The following is a 9,800-nucleotide window of genomic DNA, read 5'->3' on the forward strand; positions in this document are numbered from 1 at the left end:
GGTTATGATACACAAATGGAGATATGTATCCGGTCAGGTGTGTCCATGACGCCACAGGGGCCATCATTGTCCGTGTGACACCACTGTTTTTTTCAGTGTCAGAGTAGTTAATAAATGGAATGCACTAGGAAGTGATGTGGTGGAGGCTGACTCCATACACAGTTTCAAGTGTAGATATGATAGAGCCCGATAGGCTCAGGAACCTGTACACCTGTTGATTGACGGTTGAGAGGCGGGACCACAGAGCCAGAGCTCAACCCCCGCAAGCACAACTAGGTGAGTACCACTGGTGTTGTCTGGTGACTGGACACGTGGTCGCCATGTGTGTGTGTGAACCATAAACATAAAACATAGCCTATCAATGCTATATCAACCCTCCCCAAACACACACCACACACGTCGTCGTCCCTTCACCTTCTAGTGTGTGGTCTGGTCATCATACTTTAGCCATGTTATTGTGACTCCTCGCCTGCACCCACAGCGTGAGTGAAAGGCAGAATGCCCAGCTATCATCCACTGGGTAGCACTTACAATCACCCTTCCTAGTTATACATTCTGTTGCTCCAGCTGACTCTTACCCACATTACCTTGGCCAGCGTGTCTGTGATAACACGAGTCTTGCGTCACGGTGTAGCTGCGTCACCTCAATCACAGAGCAGCAAGATTACAGAGTCTTGACCCCAATGTTCAGTGTCATTGTGTGAACAACACTACCTTCAAAGGCAATCTTTGTCTCTGAAGAAAGGCCGCGCGGCAGCTCTCGACCATGTTATATCACACGCGGAGGCTGCATGCGTAGTGTGATGGTGGCCATCAGTATTCACGGTAATGTAGTGATAACCGACGTTGTGTCAGAGGTACTGGAGGACGAGGTACTGGAGGACCACCCAGAGGTACTGGAGGACCACCCAGAGGTACTGGAGGACCACCCAGAGGTACTGGAGGACCACCCAGAGGTACTGGAGGACGAGGTACTGGAGGACCACCCAGAGGTACTGGAGGACGAGGTACTGGAGGACCACCCAGCCGCTCCTGTAGTTAGCCAAGGGTGACTGGGTTGCTTGGGAAGGCTGCACGCTTGAGGGATGACCCTGGTAAAAAGTAAACTGTGGCGTCTGTTAGCCCCTCCTTTGTTGCTACTCACGCCATCACCCGAGAAATGGTGTTTTATTTTCTCTCTGTAATACAGTAACATCGCTTGAGTAAGTTTAGCGGTGTTTACATGGCAGGAGGGCTCAAGGTGGCTGACTTCGCACGGGTCAGTCACTAGAAGCGCAGTCTCTCAAGACCTCATCGCTACTCTATAAACAAACGTTACTTAACCCAAGCTAACCTATCCTAGCCTATCTTGCGGGTACAGAGTTTAGAACCCACTGGCCAGTAAGAAGCGCGATAAGCCCTGTAGACCACCGCGAGGTAAATGAAAAATGGCGCGTGAATAAGGGTGGATGATAAGAGAGCGCTGAAAACAAAAGCGCGCGCGTTGAAAGTGAGGCGGTGGTGTGCGACCCGCCCTCGCACCTAATGCGTCTCATTTTTTACGGAAGCCGCTGATCCGTTAAATAGTTGCGTAATATTCACAATTAAAACATCATAATATTGACGTTTTCTATGCATCGGCCTCGATAGATTAGGTGGGTTGCTTGGGTTTGTATGTTTGTGGTGAGGTAAAATATGATAGCCGTCTCCGTGGAGCAGTTGTAAAACACTCGTCCGGTGCTTCGCGAGCGATTTGGCCTGGGTTCGTATCCTGGCCGGGGAGGATTAACCGGGTACCAATCCTTAACTGTAGCCTCTGTTCACCCAGCAGTGAATGGTTACCTGGTTGTTAAACGATTTAGTGGGTCGTATTCCGGGGAAATTAGGATTAGGGACCTGCCCGAAACGCTATGCGTGCTAGTGAACGTACAGGAATGTGAGAACTCTAATATATATTTTATTGAGTGACAATTGGCGAGAACAGGCTGGTGTGTTAGTGGGTACTGGGCTGGTACCCTCTCTTGCCACCTTGCCCACACACTCGCCACTGCGATATAGGGTTTGGGTACGGGTTGGGTACCTTCGGTGGTTTAAACAGCCGCTAGCCGTGAATTTTCTGTAATGGATCCTGGAAAACGGACAGCTTCACGCTCTTGCTCACGGAGCGCCCGTCGTTCGCGGAGCGCGCGTCGTACTTGTTCTTGATATGGAGTGCTTAATGACTGGGTTGTTGGAGTGTATTGGCCGAGGTTGTGTTGACACCCAGTGACTCACTGCAGTCAGTACGGTACACGCGCGCGCGTGCGTGCACGACATTGACATCGGTATCTTGAGGTTATCTTGAGATGATTTCGGGGCTTTAGTGTCCCCGCGGCCCGGTCCTCGACCAGGCCTCCACCTCCAGGAAGCAGCCCGTGACAGCTGACTAACACCCAAGTACCTATTTTACTGCTAGGTAACAGGGGCATAGGGTGAAAGAAACTCTGCCCATTGTTTCTCGCCGGCGCCTGGGATTGAACCCAGGACCACAGGATCACAAGTCCAGCGTGCTGTCCGCTCGGCCGACCGGCTCCCTGGTAGCAGAGGAACTCGCCCAAGTTTCCCAACTTTGTTTCTGAATGGTGTTTGGGAGAGAGAGAGAGAGAAGTTTGACGGTTACCGTGGCGGCAGCGTTGCCTGTTCTTGACGCTGATTGGCTGGTTTTCCACCCGTCTCCACTCCTCCCCCCCCCCCACTCCCTTTCAGCAGATGACTGAAAAAATCCGGTAAATAGATACTGATTTACTGTGTCTAGTTTAGGGTTAGAGGCGACTGTGGGATACCAGGCCCTAGGCTGGGGTACAAGGTTGGGATACCAGGCCCTAGGCTAGGGTACAAGGTTGGGGTACCAGGCCCTAGGCTAGGGTACAAGGTTGGGATACCAGGCCCTAGGCTGGGGTACAAGGTTGGGATACCAGGCCCTAGGCTAGGGTACAAGGTTGGGATACCAGGCCCTAGGCTAGGGTACAAGGTTGGGGTACCAGGCCCTAGGCTAGGGTACAAGGTTGGGATACCAGGCCCTAGGCTAGGGTACAAGGTTGGGATACCAGGCCCTAGGCTAGGGTACAAGGTTGGGATACCAGGCCCTAGGCTAGGGTACAAGGTTGGGATACCAGGCCCTAGGCTAGGGTACAAGGTTGGGGTACCAGGCCCTAGGCTAGGGTACAAGGTTGGGGTACCAGGCCCTAGGCTAGGGTACAAGGTTGGGATACCAGGCCCTAGGCTAGGGTACAAGGTTGGGATACCAGGCCCTAGGCTGGGGTACAAGGTTGGGATACCAGGCCCTAGGCTAGGGTACAAGGTTGGGATACCAGGCCCTAGGCTAGGGTACAAGGTTGGGGTACCAGGCCCTAGGCTAGGGTACAAGGTTGGGATACCAGGCCCTAGGCTAGGGTACAAGGTTGGGATACCAGGCCCTAGGCTAGGGTACAAGGTTGGGATACCAGGCCCTAGGCTAGGGTACAAGGTTGGGGTACCAGGCCCTAGGCTAGGGTACAAGGTTGGGGTACCAGGCCCTAGGCTAGGGTACAAGGTTGGGATACCAGGCCCTAGGCTAGGGTACAAGGTTGGGGTACCAGGCCCTAGGCTAGGGTACAAGGTTGGGGTACCAGGCCCTAGGCTAGGGGTACAAGGTTGGGGTACCAGGCCCTAGGCTAGGGTACAAGGTTGGGGTACCAGGCCCTAGGCTAGGGTACAAGGTTGGGGTACCAGGCCCTAGGCTAGGGTACAAGGTTGGGATACCAGGCCCTAACAGTGGTCAGTGGGATGACTGGGGTAGAGATTGAGGGGCGGGGATTTCTACCGGCTCACAGGCTGTATAATTGTCATTATTGACCAGTTTTAAGGTAAATGGGTGGTCGAGGTGGTAACGGGTCGAGATACCACCAGGTCCGACCACCGGTTATGGGAAATTATAATTAGTGTACTCACCTATTTGTGCTTGCGGGGGTTGAGCTTTGGCTCTTTGGTCCCGATGTGTGTGTGTGTGTGTGTGTGTGTGTGTGTGTGTGTGTGTGTGTGTGTGTGTGTGTGTGTGTGTGTGTGTGTGTGTGTGTGTGTGTTATATTGTGGGTGGTGTGGTGGACGGGCGGTGCGGTGTAGTGTGGTGTTGACAGGGAATACCGTCCTTATTTTGTGTTGGTCTCACCTGAGGGCCCACTGCCTGCTACCCTAAGCTCACCTGTGGCCCGTTACCCGTATTATCCTAAGCTCGCCATTCAGAGACGTATTTGAAACATTACGGTTTCCAAGTTGCAATAATTCTTTCCTATTCAAATTCATCAAAATGATTGATTGTTACAAGTCTGACTAGCGTGAATACCTGGCGAGTTTTGGAGATAGAGATTTGGACCTTCCATCAAACTGTAAGTTGCTGTGGAATGCGAGTGAGAGGCTGTGAGGCGGAAGAGTGAGAGGCTGTGGGGCGGAAGAGTGAGAGGCTGTGAGGCGGAAGAGTAAGAGGCTGTGGGACGGAAGAGTGAGAGGCTGTGGGGCGGAAGAGTGAGCGGCTGTGGGACGGGAGAGTGAGCGGCTGTGGGACGGGAGAGTGAGCGGCTGTGGGACGGGAGAGTGAGCGGCTGTGGGACGGGAGAGTGAGCGGCTGTGGGACGGGAGAGTGAGCGGCTGTGGGACGGGAGAGTGAGCGGCTGTGGGACGGGAGAGTGAGCGGCTGTGGGGCGGGAGAGTGAGCGGCTGTGGGGCGGAAGAGTGAGCGGCTGTGGGGCGGAAGAGTGAGAGGCTGTGGGGCGGAAGAGTGAGCGGCTGTGGGACGGGAGAGTGAGAGGCTGTGGGGCGGAAGAGTGAGCGGCTGTGGGACGGGAGAGTGAGAGGCTGTGGGACGGAAGAGTGAGCGGCTGTGGGACGGGAGAGTGAGAGGCCGGGCAGGCTGGGAGAGTGATTGAGAAAGGTGTTGTCAGAGTCCGGACTTTATGACGGGTCCCAACCACGACGCAAGACTTGTGGCCCGTCACAGTTTCCCAATTTAAGCCTTAATGGCTAAGGTAGAACCAGGCTCATTACTTTATTAGTCATTGTTCCTACCCGCTTCTCTCTCACGGCTCGGGGGAAGGCCAGCAGGAGTCTTCTATTGCAACATTTCTCAAGTATGTTGACCAGGGAGTTGTATGTAGGGGGCCGGTCGGCCGAGCGGACAGCACGCGGGATTTGTGATCCTGTGGTCCTGGGTTCGATCCCAGGCGCCGGCGAAACAATGGGCAGAGTTTCTTTCACCCTATGCCCCTGTTACCTAGCAGTAAATTAGGTACCTGGGTGTTAGTCAGCTGTCACGGGCTGCTTCCTGGGGGTGGAGGCCTGGTCGAGGACCGGGCCGCGGGGACACTAAAGCCCCGAAATCATCTCAAGATAACCTCAAGATAACCAGACCACACACTAGAAGGTGAAGGGACGACGACATTTCGGTCCGTCCTGGACCATTCTCAAGTCAATTGTGCCAGATCGACTTGAGAATGGTCCAGGACGGACCGAAACGTCGTCGTCCCTTCACCTTCTAGTGTGTGGTCTGGTCAACACACTTTAGCCACGTTATTGTGACTCATCGCCTGCAACATTTCTCAATTCGCATTCATTGGTAGAAAGGAAAAATATATGCCAGGATACGTGGGATTACGTTAAAATATTCACACCACAGTGCAGTTATGTGATGAATATTCCCGTGCAAGACGAAGAATAAGCACTAGTACATTAAAACAAATATTACAATGTGCTGAAAATGGAGGAGTTTTCCTTAAAAGACGCTATTGAGCCGCATCAGTTACATTAGAATATTCTCAGAATGTTTGGTAATATGTTTACTGTTTGTGATGTGTGTCTAAGTATGTATTAACACGTTGTACTGAACGGGGTGAGAATAGCTTGAGCTACCTCATCCCTTTGTGTGCATTTTACCTCAAACTTATTTCAATTTCATTAGAATATTTTACGATTGCGGACATTAAAGTCTTGATTGTCATTGGTATGGCGTTCCTGCAGTGGTAGTTTGTGTTCCACTTAAGGCTGTGTGGATGACCCGGTCGTCTTAACTTCACATACGTTGGACTTTTAACCTGTTCAGGGACCAGATTCACGAAAGCAGTTACGCAAGCACTTACGAACCTGTACATCTTTTCTCAATCTTTGGCGGCTTTGTTTACAATTATTAAACAGTTAATGAGCTCCGAAGCACCAAGAGGCTGTTTATAACAATAAGAATAGTTGATTGGCAAGTTTTCATGCTTGTAAACTGTTTAATAAATGTAATCAAAGCCGTCAAAGATTGAGGAAAGATGTACACATTCGTAAGTACTTGCGTAAGTGCTTTCGTGAATCTAGCCCCAGATCTCCGTGAAATTTCGGCCAAGCAAAATTGAGTTATCACGGGCGTACGCTTCTGATAACCCCGGACCACAGGCTTTATCATGTTAGGTTGGAACGCCGATGTAGTAGACAAGGCCTTTGACATGAGGTCGGACCCAGATTGGTCAACAAATTGTCGCTTAATATGATTCCCGGTTAATACCTGGTTGATATGAAATCCGGATCCTTTTATATTTATCAAACAGGAGGATCCGGAAATCACATTAGGCTATTAAGTAATTATAATTACGTAGCCCTGTATGATAGGCGCCATGCATTTAGCGGTGCGAGTAGGAATTTGCTCCGGGCTTTGCAGCATCGCGTCTGGGTTTACATCCATGTTAACAAATTCCACTTAATTTTGTATTTTAAATTATTTGGTTTCAGTTATTCTTGGTACGTTTTTTCATGGTGTAATAATATGTTAGCGCCTCTCAACACAATCACTGACGTTACCCGAGTCATTAGGATATAATGTGGAAGCGAAGAAAATGTATTTTAAAAAGACTTCCCCGAGAGACGAGTTGTGGATACACAGAGATCGGAAAGATTCTCTCGGCTCGGTTAGGTTTTCAGCCGTGTGGCTGACCAGTCTTTTGAGACAAGGTGGCCTGACGGCTGAATGGACAGCGCTCGGGATTCGCAGTTGTGAGGTTCCGAGTTCGATTCCCCGGCAGAGGCGGAAACAAATGGACAGTTTTTTACCCTGATGAAAGGGTGAAACTGTGCCCATTTCTTTCACCCCTGTTCAGCTAGCTGGTACCTGGGAGTTAGACAGCTGCTACGAGCTGCTTCCTGGGGGCGTGTAACAAAAAGGAGGCCTGGTCGAGGACCGGGCCGCGGGGACGCTAAGCCCCGAAATCATCTCAAGCTAACCTCAAGAAGAGGAGAAGCACAATACTTTTTTTATTATTATTATTTTCTACCACAGACGTGGCCACACATTTACAATGCTAACCAGCATATATACATTTTCTTCTGTCCTCCATAGAGAGGGTTAGAGATCAGTTAAACATATAGTTCAGGGAATACAAACATTGCTAGACTCTGGCTTCCTCTGGCAGACACGTCTGGTGGTAATTATTTATCATGTTAAACCAACAGAATTTTTTCCTTCAAATTTGCACCATTTAATGCGGGAAAATTCCTTAGAGATATTGAAGGCCATTTTCTTTTTTTATTGAGTCTTAAACAAATTATTAATTTAAGCCAATTTGGTGTGGATGATAAGTTAATTGAGTTGACCAGATCACCAATCTAGAATCCTACTCCGAGACCGGGCTCTGAGGATATTGATCCACGAAAGGAAAGGGAAATATCAGGAGACAGCGCTAGGTCATTACGACTATATAGCACTTGGAAGGGGTATGAAGATTTGGATTTAGGATAAGACGGAGGGAAGGGATATGGTGCCTTAACCATTTGGACGGTCGGGGATTGAACGCCGACCTGCATGAAGCGAGACCGTCGCTCTACCGTCCAGTCCAGGCAGTTGGGCGGAACCCAAGTGATCCTCGGAGCAACCTGAAGGTAACCCTCAATACTCAGTGAGGTTCAAGTGCAGTGTTTCTCGTTCTTCCTCGATGTAATGTTGATTTCTTGCGCGACGACCTCGCGGAGAAATCGCCAGCATTTGGTGAAGCCAATCTTCAGAAGTAATCCAATAAATACGTAACATTATTTAACGAACGCCACAAAAACTGGAAGAGATTTACAACTTCTCATTGTTCTCTGATCATGAGCGTCCTCAACTTGGCTAAGATACGATGATAACCAAGACACGATTAATATGTTCATTGTTTTTGATGTGTTTATATGTATGTATTAACACGATGTACTGAACGGGGTGAGAAAAACTTGAGCTACCTCATCCCTTTGTATTTTACCTCAATAAACTTATTTCAATTCAATTTCAAGAAACGCTATGCGTACTAGTGGCTTTAGGTATTGTATGTACTAGCTCTATCTATAAACCCAACATTATGTTTGTAACTCTTCATCAATGTATATATTTTTACCTGAATAAAAATTTGAATTTGAAAACACAATAATATCAGCTAACCAATAGAATTATCGTCCTAGTTATTCGTAACATATAGTGCACTGAACAAGCAAACTGTTGTAGTATAAACTTTCTATCACGTAAAATTTTCTCGCCAAGTCTTAGAGGCATATTTGTATCTTGGAAATTGGGCGTCGTGGATTGTTGAAACTGTTGAGATTATCCGGTCAGTCGTCCGTGACTTGATTGACGATTGATGAAGATTAAGCCACCTAAAAGGTGGCACGGGCATGAATAGCCCGTAAGTGGTGGCCCTTTTGAGCCATTACCAGTATCAAGAGCTGATACTGGAGATCTGTGGAGGTGCGACTGCACCCTGCATGACGGCAGATGTCTCCCGTGCGGCCGTGACGACAATACAGTTCAGTGTTGATCGGTATCTGAAAGTTGTTAAAGATGACTTTCTTCCCTTCCCCCAAGGCAAGCGAGTTAATCTGGAGATAATATTTACAACAAAATAGAACAAGGCCGCTGACAGCACAAATGTAGCGATTTGGATATTTACATTCACAGGGTAATGATAATAGTTTGAGTTTGATAGCCTAGTCGCTTATATGTCTGTGGGAGGTGGGTACCGTACTCTCATGATGTGATTATTTTTTGTTATGGGAGATTCCTGAGGGATTACGTGTGCAGGATTAATCCACATTGAAGAACTGAAAGCAGACATCAGAGTCCATGTATTGGAGAGATTCCGTAGACGTCTACAAATGTTATTGAATGTTGATGACTCGATAAAGACGCTTCTTGGTGATTGGAACGCGTTCAGTGATATGATAGATAATACTATAAATAATGTAATTGAATAGATGAAATATAAAACTTGTTTTTCTAAATAGGTGAGATGGAGGTTCGGGGGGAAGAGGTGTCGGGGTTGATATCCTGTTGTCCATTATCTTAGAACACCGGACATAACTCCCTTTGTTCCCTCTCGCTCCTGGCCAGCCAACCCTCCCCCTCAATCACTGGGTTTATTTATTCTGAGCTGGTAAAACATGATTAACCTTACTGCTGTAGTGAAGGATGGGCCTGGTGGTGTAGCCAGCGGTAATTTGATACATCCTTTGTTACCAAACCGGCTGGGAGCAACAACACTCCCCCCGATGGACAGTTCACCGTGTAATAAGCGTCTTAAAATGGCTTTTACCCTGGTCAAATGAGGGTTGGAGGCGGCTTGGCCGTTGAGAGAGGGCCGGAGGGGCTGTGTCGTATGTCAGTGCGTTATGTACAAATTAGTCGATACATCCCTGAAAAAAAACAATCAAGTTTATTCAATCTCTGACTTTTCTTGTAAGGCACCTTTGATGTCAACTTGAAAATAAAAACTGTGAATTCCGAGGACATTCCTATGTGTTTTACCCGAGGAGGA

This window comes from Procambarus clarkii, chromosome 71 (assembly GCF_040958095.1).
Source record: "Procambarus clarkii isolate CNS0578487 chromosome 71, FALCON_Pclarkii_2.0, whole genome shotgun sequence".
Taxonomy (NCBI): Eukaryota; Metazoa; Arthropoda; class Malacostraca; order Decapoda; family Cambaridae; genus Procambarus; species Procambarus clarkii.